We start from the raw sequence: 14,745 nt of genomic DNA on the forward strand, positions 1-14,745 counted from the left end.
GAAGGTCGGAGGTTACGTTAGCCGACAAATAGTGCGAATAATACTCAAGATGAGGACAGTTGTCCGAAGAATCCAAAATATCAATCGCCATTTCCAAAAAATTCAAAAACTGAAAATGTTTATGACTTATATTAAAAATACTTTAATGAAGACAGGTCACAAACGAATATTTAGGTTTTTGGATGGAGTGGTTGTTTAGGATGAAAGTCAGGGATGAAGAAAGAAATGGCAGAATTAGTTGCATCTGGTTGCACTAGAATATTGAACAAGGAACAAAGGTCCCTATCTTCCATAGATAAGATTAGATCTCCACAATTTTTATTTAAAGGAAAACTAGAACCCAACACAAACTATTCTGCAGGCTTTTGAACGAATACTGAATCCTGGAGTTCCATTCTAGCAGGCCTATTTAAAAAGGATAGCACAGGATAACATCCTATCAAGAAGCAATCAAAACAGAAACTGATCTTGAATTATCTTTTTTTTGGCACCAAGATACGTCTATGTGTATTGATCTTGCTACTGAGAGGTGACAGTGGTTCAGTGGTTAACAGCACAAACTGGCAACCTGGATGTCTCAAGTTCGAATCTAGTTCGTTCCACAAAAATCACTTTCACTCAGGATGTTGGCAACGATCGCGTGGTCCTTCCCCTAAGTATCTGATGTCTTTCACCCTTGGCCTTTTAGCTAGGAACAAAGTGTAGTATCTGTTCTGATACTACCTTCTCTGCCCTCGGTCAATGAAAGAGAAATCCTTCATGACTGAGACAATTTTTATTTTTGTTCCTATCCAGTGTACCCCTTCTTTTGGGGGGAAGCTGGATTTTCCTCACATTAAAAACCGTCATTGTGCCTAACTCTGCTCTCGTGGGGAGGCAAGAAAATAGGAACATTCACATGGTCCCTCCTATAAGTATCTGATGTCTTTCTAGAAATAATTCTATAAAAAAAAAAAAATATCGGGTAAACCAATGCTAACAATAGAATCTTCTAAATCATACGAGATGATGATGATGATGCTTCTACCATGGCTCGTTTAGTAGGATGAGTTCTATGAAAGTCTTCTAAGAGGGGTGGATCAGAGATTGGAGCTCAGTCGAACACATGTTGCGAAAAAGTAGATAGAAAGTAGCAAGGCCTTTTCTGTAAGAAAAAAGCTGGGATGAAATAAACCATCTTCTTGTCTTTCTAGAAATAATTCTGGCTAGTCAGGAGTATATGCACCAACAGGATGCAAGTGCTATGAGTTCATCAGAGCACATTCCATTAAAGTACTTGTAAAACAAGCACAGGGATTAGTGTTGGGACGATTAATCAGAATCAGAATTGGAATTAGAATCGGAATATTTGAGGGTATCAAAATCGATATCGGAATCGGAAAATTTTGTACTGATTTTCCGATGCCAAAATGATTCTTTTAATTGTCTTTTTTATTTGATTCCGTTTAAAGCTAAATCTTCCATTGCTGGTAATAATGATAAAATAATAAATATTTATTGATTTTAAACAACCAGTGAAGCTAAAATAGATAGATCGTCCCCCACAGGTATATTTTTACGTTTAGGAAAATATTTGCACATTTAACATGTGTGTTTTTATGGTAATCAGAGAAAAAATACAACTGTATAGTTAAATATTTAGTGATTTATAAAGAATCAGAATCAGTAATTGTATCGGAATCTGGAATTTAGTATGAAATCGATAATTGTATCGGAATTGGGAAAAATATTGGAATCGTCCCATCACTAACAGGGATGCAACATTGCGGTGATGGAACAGAGGTTGGAGTTTGGATGATAGTGCAGGACGTATTAGATTTGAGACTCCTTTTTGGACCCTGTCTAAGAGAGAGATACTAGTGGTAGATGTTCCAATCCAGATATAGCAACAATACTCCATGCATGATCTAATGAAGATTCCCATCTCCTCCAATCCCAAGAACTATATTCTTTCATTTCTACATTTCTACAATTCAAAATAAAGTAAAAGTCGTTTTTCCATTTTATTGATAGCACATTGAACACAGACTCTCAATACTGTATTTCCTTTAATAAATATGAAACGTAGTTATCCAGGTAATTTAGGTGATGTAATTTTGTAATACAGAGTGCCCAAAAAGTCTGGCTGCATAATCTACAGGGTGTCCACAAAGTTTGGATACATAATCTACAGGGTGTCCACAAAGTTTGGATACATAATCTACAGGGTGTCCACAAAGTTTGGATACATAATTTAAAGGGTGCCCAAAAAGTTTGGATACATAATCTATAGGGTGCCCACAAAGTTTGGATACATAACACTGGGGAACACTATTTTTTTAACTTTCTGTTGCATTTGCTTTTTTAACTGATTCTGCAGGATTTTTAGGCGCTGATTTCAAATCTGAAATTAGTTTTTCTCCATAAGCTCTAGTTTTCATGCAATTTGAGATAGATGAAATAGTCTAAATATGAACTTACGTAACCCAAATCTAAGCATTTTGAGATTATATATATAGATAGATTCTAATATTTTTAACTGCCTTCTTTTTTCCAGATCAAACATGGCTTCCTCATCGAGACATCACTGTAGAAACAAGCCTGATGCCTTCTGTTACATCTGTGGTTGCTACACACTCCATCATCAGAGACGCAACATATTCTTGTTTGTGAAGCAAGCCTGCACGGCTTATTTTGAAATTCATCTTGGTGACCAAGGCAAGCAATGGGCTCTTCATGTTGTGTGCCACAATTGTGAGGAAACGCTCTGAAGCTGGACCAAAGGAAAACGCAATGGTCTACCTTTTGGAGTTCCAATTATTTGGCGAGAACCCACCAACCATGTAACTGATTGCTACTTCTGCATGGTAAACACAGCGGGTGTGGGCAAGAAAAACAGACATAAGATCGTATATCCGAACATTTCCTCCGCTATTCAGCCTGTTTCGCACTCTGAAGAAGTTCCTGTGTTTTTCTTTTTTAATAAAAATCCAAGATTGCATAAAATCTGTAGCTTGCAGAATAAAACTAACTTCAGATTTGAACTCAGCACACTTAAATTGACTAAAAACAAGTCTTTCTTTAAATGCAACATATTGAGTGTTCCCTTGTGTAATCTATAGGGTGCCCACAAAGTCTGGATACATAATGTAGGCAGACTTTGTGGACATCCTGTATATGTGGTCGGGCGGAGGGGCGGATATTTGGAAAACCTTAGGAAAATTTTGTGACACATTTTTCTTCTATGGATACCTGGTTCTAATCCAAACAATACAGTATATTTTTTTTATTCGATTCGATCAAAATGAAATATAATTATTGGTGCTAGTCCAGATTTTCCCCTTTATTAAAAAAGCAAAAAGCACACAAATCTGTATGATGCACCTGTGACAGAAAGGAAACATCGTAGACCAAAAACAATACCTGGAATTGCCCGGATAAAGATACACAGACAAGACAGAAGTAAATAGACACCTTAATTCTGTTTTACAAGAATTTTAATGGAATGTGCTCCAACAAAGTTTTAGTGCTGGTATCCCCCCCCCCTTGATGTAAATACTTTGGTTAACTTGACAAACAGAAAAATCACCCACCTTCACTCTAGTTATCCTCTAATGCCAGAGAGCCTTTTACTCTAAAAGTTTTTTTCCCCACAAACAACTAGAATTTAGAATTTCAGCCTTGTATCCTACAGCAAGGTCGCATCCTGTACCTGTTTTAGAAGTACTTTAATTGAAGGTGCTTTGATGAACTTATAGCACTTGGGCCTCCTTGACGTACATACTCCTGACTGACCCGAAAAGCAGCAAAATCCCACCCCTTTATTGTAAAGGTCTCTAGATGACTGTATTAATGCTATAATGCTATTATCCAAGTAAAAATGGTCTTGCCAAGGTTAGGCACTACACCATAATTCAAAAAGTTCCTGTGTAACACTAAAGAGACGCCGCATCAGACCTGTAGGGTTGATGTGATGTTTCTTTTGGTTAAAAGTAATTTTTTTTGTTCCCGGACGATGATCGGGTGTTGAAGGAATAAAAATTATTATTAATTTTTTTTTGTCAATAAATTCTGAGCTAAGTCTGTTGTTGAGATGGCGGCGGCAAAAGTGCCTTTGTAGCGAGAGGTTAAATCACAAAATCTTCAAAAGCGAAAAAGAATGCATAAAATATTTTAGCCAAAATACACAGGCGTTTGATCTGAAATGGCCGAAATCATAGTTTTGCAGGGTTGGAGATTTCACACCCGCAATTGGCAAAACTATGAGCCAAGGTTGATCTATGAGTTTGACAAGTTGAAAAAAGTCGGGTTGTTTTTGATCTGAGAGAAACACTCGCAGTGACTCGGCATTATGTTTTAGAACAAAGAATAGGAAAAAAATGAATTGTCCGAAATTTCAAAACAATAATATGACGTATCGAGAATTGTCATTTGGTGAATCAGGTCGAACGAAAATTGAAGTTATGAAATATTTTTGCTCGGATGGGAAAATGTGTTGTCCAATAAGTTCAAAGCGACAAATGCATTCTTGGTCTTTTGACGTAAACAAAATGTCTGATATAATGGAATGGCCGACAACCAGAACTTAATTCAAAGATAAACTAAAATTCCTTTGAATTATCAAAGCGAAAAATGAGATCAATAGATAATTTTAAAACAAATAAAATCGCGTGATTTACTTTAAGTCAAAGGAAAAATAATTTTCCTGGATATGGAAAAATTCCATTAGTAAGCCAGGGAGGAGTTAAATAATACAACATGTAAGTTGGGCGTTAATTAAAGGAGGAGTCCATCCAATTCTGGAAATGGACCAATGAAAAAGGGCCCTGTCGAAGTATAATCAACCAATGAGAAAAGGCCCCGTCGAATTATAATCAAGCAATTTGATTGGTCGATGATGCACATGGGTGTCGTCATCATTCCATAATTGTATTATAAAAGAAATGAAAAATCAGAGATTAAGTCAGAGAGAATCCGGAATCAGAGTCAAAGAGAGCTAAGTCAAGTTGTTCTGTCTCGGCAGAATCACCTCTCCTCTCTCTCCCCCTCGCTTGTTGCCTGATAACTCAATGCTTATAACGTGTCGATCACTTAACGAGAATTACGCAAAGTCCGCGATACCGACCAGGTATTTCAACAACAGAAGCTCAGTTGTAGAACTAACTGCTTGCTTGAATTAATTGTCAACTATATGTATATGCTGTAAATACTTCTTTTATGAATTTCCGAAATATATATTATATTAACCAACCTCCGGAGTTTTGTTGCTGATGTGCGTTGATCCCTATATGTGGATATTTCTTTATTTGCCATTTGTGACACCGTATCCGTCAACGAACACCCAGAATAACTAGACGATCCACGGAAAACAGGCCTTGAGGACCGAGCATCCGAGAAGAATCCCCAACGCCTTAATGAAGAACTCACTGGGTGACGCGACGTACTAACGGTTGGCAGACCTGGTTGCCCAGTCGACATATTATAACTGTACCGACCAGGGTGCAGATCATAACTGGGCCGCGATCAGAGGTTCAAGGTCGTGTAAGACCATGTTGCAAGGTCACACCTGTCGTACAATTGAAACTAATAATTTACTGAAATTGTCTACAGATTAGATCTTTCTTTCTCCAAATTCAGGAATACTTTATTTCATTAATATATATATACTAGCCTTGGTGCCCAGCATTGGCCAGGTGTTTGGTGGTGTGTGTTGAGCCCCCCCCCCCAAAAAAAAGTGGTAGTAGGCAGGCAGGCTCGAACCCATACCGCGAAGGAGGAAAAGAATGTGAAAAAAAATGTGGCGTCTTTACTGTTGCGCCCATCGCCAAACCGGAAATGACAAATGTTTAAATTAAGGCTAATTAATCGAAAAAAGGGGATGACTTTTGAAAATATTGGCGCAAAAACTACCCCTCCCTGTAGAAAAGTGCTCAGTTGAGGGTGAAGAAATTAATGTTTTCGGTCAATTTTTCAATATTTGTCCGAAGGAACAAGCTTCAAAATGATACCAATCTGTGAAAATCTGTCGCCTCTGTCGAAAGTTTTAGGCAGACATACAAACATACATACATACATATATACATACATACATTTAAACAGACAGGTGAGATTTATATTATAGATTAGCGACGGGGAGTAGGACGTTGCCCAGTCACAAAAAAAAAAATTGTGACAGCGAGGGGTGGAAGGCATTGTCCAGTTATAAAATCCGCTTAAATATGATAATTTAATTTATAAAAAAAAAAAATTGTGTGACTTGGGTGACATTAGTCAGAATGGAAACAGAAAGCAAAATTTGTAAGCAATAAATGAAGACAGACATATTGAGTTTTTCTGGTTGTGAAATAATAAATAGAAGAAATGGAGAGAAGGGTAAGTGTACTTTAATTTGAAAAGAAAACAGTTAAAACAAATGTGCAGTTAAAACAAATGTGCAGTTAAAACAAATAATGCAGTTAAAACAAATGATGCAGTTAAAACAAATAATGCAGTTAAAACAAATGATACAGTTAAAACAAATGATGCAGTTAAAACAAATGATGTAGTTAAAACAAATAATGCAGTTAAAACAAATGATTCAGTTTAAACAAATGATGCAGTTAAAACAAATAATGCAGTTAAAACAAATGATACAGTTAAAACAAATGATGCAGTTAAAACAAATGATACAGTTAAAACAAATAATGCAGTTAAAACAAATGATGCAGTTAAAACAAATGATACAGTTAAAACAAATGATGCAGTTAAAACAAATAATGTAGTTAAAACAAATGATGCAGTTAAAACAAATGATACAGTTAAAACAAATGATGCAGTTAAAACAAATAATGTAGTTAAAACAAATGATGCAGTTAAAACAAATAATGCAGTTAAAACAAATGATGCAGTTAAAAAATGATTCAGTTAAAACAAATGATACAGTTAAAACAAATAATGCAGTTAAAACAAATGATGCAGTTAAAACAAATGATACAGTTAAAACAAATGATGCAGTTAAAACAAATAATGTAGTTAAAACAAATAATGCAGTTAAAACAAATAATGCAGTTAAAACAAATGATACAGTTAAAACAAATGTGCAGTTAAAACAAATGATGCAGTTAAAACAAATAATGCAGTTAAAACAAATGATACAGTTAAAACAAATGATGCAGTTAAAACAAATGATGCAGTTAAAACAAATAATGCAGTTAAAACAAATGATACAGTTAAAACAAATGATGCAGTTAAAACAAATGATGCAGTTAAAACAAATAATGCAGTTAAAACAAATGATGCAGTTAAAACAAATAATGCAGTTAAAACAAATGATGCAGTTAAAACAAATGATGCAGTTAAAACAAATGATGCAGTTAAAACAAATGATTCAGTTAAAACAAATGATACAGTTAAAACAAATGATGCAGTTAAAACAAATGATTCAGTTAAAACAAATGATACAGTTAAAACAAATGATGCAGTTAAAACAAATGTGCAGTTAAAACAAATGATGCAGTTAAAACAAATGATACAGTTAAAACAAATGTGCAGTTAAAACAAATGATGCAGTTAAAACAAATGATGCAGTTAAAACAAATGATACAGTTAAAACAAATGGTACAGTTAAAACAAATGATGCAGTTAAAACAAATGATGCAGTTAAAACAAATGATACAGTTAAAACAAATGATGCAGTCAAAACAAATGATACAGTTAAAACAAATGATACAGTTAAAACAAATGATACAGTTAAAACAAATGATGCAGTCAAAACAAATGATGCAGTTAAAACAAATGATGCAGTTAAAACAAATGAAACAGTTAAAACAAATGATATAGTTAAAACAAATGATGCAGTTAAAACAAATGATGCAGTTAAAACAAATGATACAGTTGAAACAAATGAAAAACACATGAAAATGCTGCATCACAGTGTAAATAAATTTTAGTTTGATTGGAAGTGTAAATCATTAAATATTTATTATTAATCCCCCGACAAAAGGAGGATGAACCTGTAAACTCACCCTTGTCTGTTCGTCCGTTTATCCGTTCATCTGTCCACACTTCTCTCAATAACTACAGCTTGGAATTTTTTGAAATTTTGTACAAACATTAAATATGATATGAGTAAAAAAAAGTAACAGAACGCATTTTCGGGGAAAACTCCGATTGCCTCCCTAGGAATGCCTTTCGGGTTAAAATGGCTAAAATTGACACTTTTGTGCTTATTAAAGAAAAAATTGATGCCTTGGATTTTTATAAAACTTTCTGAAAAGTTGTAACTAACTGATTTCTGTATAATTTTGTTTGTCTATACTTCACAATAACTCTTGGGTGTGCCCCAGGGGCTCTTTTAGGGCTAATAAAAACCCTTCAATTTTGAGACTATTTTACCATATTTGACCAAAATTTTCTGTGTATGTTTATTTAGCAGTTTTGCATGGTGCTGAACTCAAATTTTAATATGTTTTTTTTTTTTTTACACGGTGGTCACCAATTATCAAGGCCCGGAAGCCACTCAGGGATAAGGGTTATTGCAAGTACAGTATGTTAGTGTGGAGATTTGATGAAGTGTTTACTTAAGGGGGCGGTTCATTAGGAATTTGTTAACGTTTGGCTTGAAGACATCCAAGTTGTATTCAGGTGGGAAGCAGGTAGACGGAACAGAGTTCCACAGGCGTACAGTTCTAAGAAAGAAGCTTTGTTCATGGAATCCACGTTTCGATTTAGGCACAGTTTGTTAAGGCCTAAAACTGCATCGTTCATTTTCACCAGGATTTGACTTCCCGTGGGGACTTTTGGGGCTAAATGCTTTGGTTTGGGAATTTAGTCATTTTTTTTTATGCCTCGTTTTCTGTGCCCTCACGGATATCATGCATACTTCACTTATTTTATTATTAATACAATAAGTGGAAGATTTTTCTTAAACCAAAATCAAATAAAAAAAATATAATTAAAGGAATAGTTTTTGCATCAGAAAATAGGCACAAATTTTTCTGATTCCGATACCAATCCCGATACCAATCCCGATACCCCAAAATGTTCCGCTTTTTCCAATTCCTGACTCCAATTAATCGCCCCAACACTAATGTATATATATTTTACAAGAGAATCGCCATTTATCAAGGCCTGAAGGCCACTCGAGGATAAGAGTAAATTCTCTCTCCTCTGATCTTGAGCGCGTGGTACAATGGGGGAAGAGATGGCTGGTTACCTTTAATGCATCCAAAACTAAGCTTCTATCTTTACATCATCAACGCTCTGATCCCCATCTGGAATCAATTGAAATGGATGGCTCTCGTCTTGGGGTGGCTCCATGTTTTGACAAGCTTCTGGGTTTGACCTTTACTCCTGATCTGAAATGGAACACGTACATCAAATCTGTTGCCAGGGACGCTAGGAAAATGGTGGGATCCTTCTACTGCTCCAGAAATATCTCACTACTAATGCAATTCTCTATCTTTATAAAAGCCGAGTACGTCCAAGGATGGAATACTGCTGCCACATCTTGGCAGGAACTGCTAAAAACAGCCTATCCTGCCTTGACAGAGTACAAAATAGACTTCGTGGTTTAGTGGGGATGCCCTTTTCTCTTCCCTGCAACCTCTCTCCCACAGAAGAGACATTGTGAGTCTGTCTTTGTTTTATCGTTATTTTCATGGCAAGTGCTCGTCTGAGCTACATTCCCTCGTCCCCCCTCGCCTATCATTCACAAGAAACACCCGTTTGGCTGAAACTATTGTCAATAATTTTCCCCACTCTTTATCTGTGCCTAAATCCAAATAAGCAAAGTTTCTTTCTTAAAACTGCACGCCAGTGGAACTCTCTTCCGCTTGCCTGTTTCCCACCTGACTACAACTTGGATATCTTCAAGTCCAACATAAACAAAATCCTGACAAACCGCTCCCTTAAATAAGACACTCTATCAAAACCCCCAATACTACAATACTATCTCATTGATTACTGTACACGCAATAACCCTTATCCCTGAGTGGCCTTCAGGCCTTGATAAGTGGTGACCCCCAAGTAAAAAAAAAAAAAAGTGTATGGTAGTCAACAACTACTCTTATAAGCCTGCTTACCAGAAAGAACGGATTTAATAATTGAGAAGACATTTCCAGTTATTCCGTAGCTGGAGATCTTGTGAAGTAGATCTTTATGCCATACCCTATCAAAAGCCTTTGATATGTCAAGAGCAATTGTCCTAGAAACGAATCCCTCATCAAGAGATTCACTAATCCTGCATCATATTACAGTTAGCAGAACGGAAACCGTATTGCATGTCGCTGAGTATTTTTGCTGAGGTGGTTGATCGTTTCTCTATTTAACACAGATTCCAGCAACTTACTCATGATGCACAAACCAGACTCAACATTGCTTAGCTTTGGTGATTGTCTCGCATATGATTGAATCGGAGATTAATTTGAATTCAAAAAGATTTTTCTTACACAGAGTGTGTGCTCTTTCCAAATGGTCACTCATTTTACATTGGCCAAGCTCAATGTTGTTTAACTTTGAACCGCTATGCCAACATAAATGTAGTTATATGCTGTATGATTGAAGAGGATCACAACAGAAACCAGTGTGTCAATGTAATTATGCCATATATATCAAAGAGAAAGGATTTAATATTTGAGATGACATTTCTAAAGTAGACCTTTGATATGTCAAGAGTAATAGCTTTGAAATGAAGACCTCGTCAAGAGATTCACTAATCATGTCTCATATTACAGTTAGCACATCAGCTGTAGATCTAGCAGAACAGAAACCATTTTACATGTAACTGAGCAGGTTATTTTTGTTGCGGTGATTGACCATTTCTTTATTTAACACAGATTCCAGCAACTTACTCATGACGCACAGACCAGACTCAATGTTGCTTAATTTTGGTGATCACCTCGCATATGCTTGACTTGTAGATTAATTTGAATTTGAAAAGATTTTTCTTGCACAAAGTATGTGCTTATTCCAAATGGTCACCCAATTTGCACTGGCCAAGCTCAATGTTGCTTGACTTTGAACCAGTATGTAAACATGACTGTAGTTATATGCTGTATAATTGAAGAGGGTAACGACTAGAATAAAGTTGAGAAACACCAGTGTAAATATACATAACCTCAGCTGAAATAAAATTGATTGGTTAAAATTATTGATGGGACGATTTCTATATTTTTCCTGATTCCAATACAATTACCGATTCCAATTCTTTTAAAATCTCTTACTATTGACTTATAATTTTTTTTTTTTTTTAATTTTCAGATTATTGCAAAAGCCTATGTAATGTACACACATATTTTCAAAAACGTAAAAAATAACTTATGCAAATGTTGGGGTGAGGTAATCTATATATTTTAGTTTTAGTGGTAGTTTAAAATCAATAAATATTTATCATTTCATCATTAATATGAGTAATGGTAAATAAAGTTTTAAACAAAAACAAACAAAAAAAAAACACCGTTAAAAGAATCGTTTTTAGCATTGGAAAATAGTCACAATTTTTTCTGATTACGATACGGATTACGATTCTCCAAAAAGTTTGGGTTTTTCAGATTCTCATAATTGTCTCAACATTAATTTAAATTCATTTTCAGATATTTTCTTGCAGCAATGAAAGTAAAATTTTAGCAGCCAAATTGATATCTGACTGATTGGGAATATTGCTCTCAGTAAAAGATCATACATGTTAATTTTCTAGGCCTCTTACAGGGATGGCCTTGATATAAATATTAGTGTTGGGACGATTCCAATACAATTACCGATTCTGATACAATTACTGATTCCAATTCTTGTTAACTTTTTAAATATTCAATGAAAGAGTTGTTATTTATTTAGGATTATCGTAAAAACTCATGTTACATGTTGCATATGGGGTGATTTATAGATTTTAGTTTTACTATTACGATTCCAATATTTTTCCCGATTCCAATCCAATTACCCATTCTGTATTAAATTACCGATTCTGATACAATTACTGATTCTTTATTAATTTTTAAATATTTAACTATAATATTGTTATTTATTCCTGATTATCGTAAAAACCCGTTAAACAGCCTATCCTGCCTTGACAGAGTACAAAATAGACTTCGTGGCCTGGTGGGGGATGCCCTTTTCTCTACCCTGCAACCTCTTTTCCACAGAAGAGACGTAGCGAGCCTGTCATTGTTCTATGGTTATTTCCATGGCAAGTGCTCGTCTGAGCTCCATTCTCTGGTCTCTCCTCGCCAATCTTTTTCAAAAAACACCCAACTAGCTGAAACCACCGTCAATAATTTCCCCCACTCTTTATCTGTGCCTAAATCAAAATGTAGATTCCATGAACAAAGCTTCTTTCTTAGAACTGCACACCTGTGGAACGCTGTTCTACTTACCTGTTTCCTTCCCGACTTCAACCTGGATGTCTTCAAGTCCAACACAAATAAATTCCTTGTGGACCGCCCCCCTAAGTAATGACACCTTACCAATTCTCCAATACTATTGCTACACTATCCCTTTGATTACTGTACACACAATAACCCTTATCCCCGAGTGGCCATTGGGCCTTGATAAGTGGTGAACCCCATGTAAAAAAAAAAAATTTAAAAAAAAAACACACATTTGTGCGGGGGTGATGTATAGATTTTAGTGTTGCTAGTTGTCTAAAAATCAATTGCTTTAAACAAAATCAAATGAAAAAAGGAATCGTTTTTGGATCAGAAAATAGGCACAAATTTTTCTGATTTCTGTACCAATCCCAATACCCCCCAAAAGTTCCGATTTTTCTGATTCCTAATTCTGATTAATGTTAAATTTCTAGGCCTCTTACAGGGATGGCCTTGATATAAATACTAGTGATGGGACGATTCGAATATTTTAATTGTCTCAACATTGATTTAAATTCATTTTCAGATATTTTCTTGCAGCCAAATTGATATCTGACTGACTGGAAATATTGCTTTTAGTAAAGGATCATTCATGTTAATTTTCTAGGCCTCTTACAGGGATGGCCATGATATAAATACTAGTGATGGGACGATTCCAATACAATTACCGATTCTGATACAATTACTGATTCCAATTCTTGTTAACTTTTTAAATATTCAATGAAAGAGTTGTTATTTATTTAGGATTATCATAAAAACTCATGTTACATGTTGCATATGGGGTGATTTATAGATTTTAGTTTTACTATTAGTTTAAAATCAATAAATATTGATTATTTTATGATTATTACAAGATTTTGCTTTAAAAAAATCTATTAAAAAAATAATTAAAAGAATCGTTTTTTTGGTATCGGAAATTATCGATTTATTTTTTTTTTTCAGAAAGTGAAGAGAAGTTTGAAATAACAAAGGTTTAATCTTTTGATATCATATTGCTGCCTAGGCCTCTTACAGGGATGGCCTTGATATAAATACTAATGATGGGACGATTCCAATATTTTTCCCAATTCCAATACAATTACCAATTCTGTACTAAATTACCAATTCCGATAAAATTATCGATTCTGTATAAATTTTTAAATATTTAACTATAACATTGTTATTTATTCCTGATTATCGAAAAAACACTTGTTGAATGTGTATATATTTTCTTAAACATAAAAATATATTTGTGTGGGGATTATCTATAGATTTCAGCTTTACTGGTTGTTTAAAATCAATAAATATTTATTATTTAATCATTATTATCAGCAGTGAAAGATTTTGCTTTAAACAAAATCAAATAAAGAAAAACAATTATAAGAATCGTTTTTGGCATCGGAAAATAGGCACAAATTTTTCTGATTCTGATACCGATTTCAATATCTCCAGAAGTTCCAATTTTTATTATTTCTAATTTCAATTAAGCGTCCTAACACTAACAAATACGTTTAGTAATATTGAAATATATTCACTATGTTGGTATAATCATTTTTTTTTCAGATGGTGAAGAGGAGTTTGATGCTGCGATAGTAACAAAGGTTTAATCGTCTGATATCATCAGGTCTAAGCCCACATTACACATTCACTGTATCATTCTTGCACCATTTCTTTCCATGCAACGCATGTCCTCAACCCTCATCACACTGTGTACTCATACCTAATAGATTCTTCCCAAATAGTCAAGAATAAAATTTAAGAACCAAATAAAATGCAATAAATAGCAGATTAGTAAAGCTCCTCCAACCTTTGCTAATTGCAAGCCTCCCACTGTTCCCCTGGTTTGCTTAGTACTTAAAACAACCTAAGTGGGAGTGCGGTTTATTGGGAAGACCCTTATTGCCATGTTATAAGAACATTCGAAAAAATAGTAAGCAAAACTATTACCAAAGTTTTTAAGCTGTTCATATCACATATATCTAAAGCAAATCATATACATTCTTCGGATGCTAAGCATTATTATATGAACCAACAGAAAGGCGAATAATAAGAGGGCACGTGACCTATCTCGTCACTAACTGTGCATCTGTTGTTATCGTCTTACAAGTGCTTGCTACCTACATTTCTTTTGTTTGTTGGAGAGAGGAAGGTGGTCCGTCCCTTACCCACTCAAATGATAGGGAGAACACACATTTCCTTTAGAAAGTAAATAAAATGGTACAAAAAACTTGAAATTATCTCGAGGGAAGAAAAACTGGATGCAATGGCAGCGCTGGTGACGATGATGATGATCGTGATTATGATGACGATAATGATGATGATGATTATTATTATTAGTTGTTGTAGTAGTAGTAGTAGTAGTAGTATTTTGAATTCAGATCGTTGGTTCAAATGACAACTGCTCATCTGAGATCCAATCTATGGTCCTCCCTTGCCAAACTTTCACAAA

The 14,745-nt window shown here is 34.8% G+C and overlaps 1 protein-coding gene and 1 long non-coding RNA gene across 2 annotated transcripts in view; one reads left to right on the plus strand and one right to left on the minus strand.

Annotated features, from left to right (window-relative positions):
- LOC145254638 (large neutral amino acids transporter small subunit 2-like) overlaps positions 1-14,745 on the minus strand; it is a 314,875-nt gene that overhangs the window by 220,675 nt on the left and 79,455 nt on the right. The window lies entirely within an intron of this gene.
- The window catches only part of LOC145254640 (uncharacterized), a 215,573-nt gene that overhangs the window by 186,303 nt on the left and 14,525 nt on the right, over positions 1-14,745 (plus strand). The gene's annotated exons all lie outside the window — the stretch shown is intronic.

This window comes from Euprymna scolopes, chromosome 30 (assembly GCF_053919585.1).
Source record: "Euprymna scolopes isolate OS-2025 chromosome 30, ASM5391958v1, whole genome shotgun sequence".
Lineage (NCBI taxonomy): Eukaryota > Metazoa > Mollusca > Cephalopoda > Sepiida > Sepiolidae > Euprymna > Euprymna scolopes.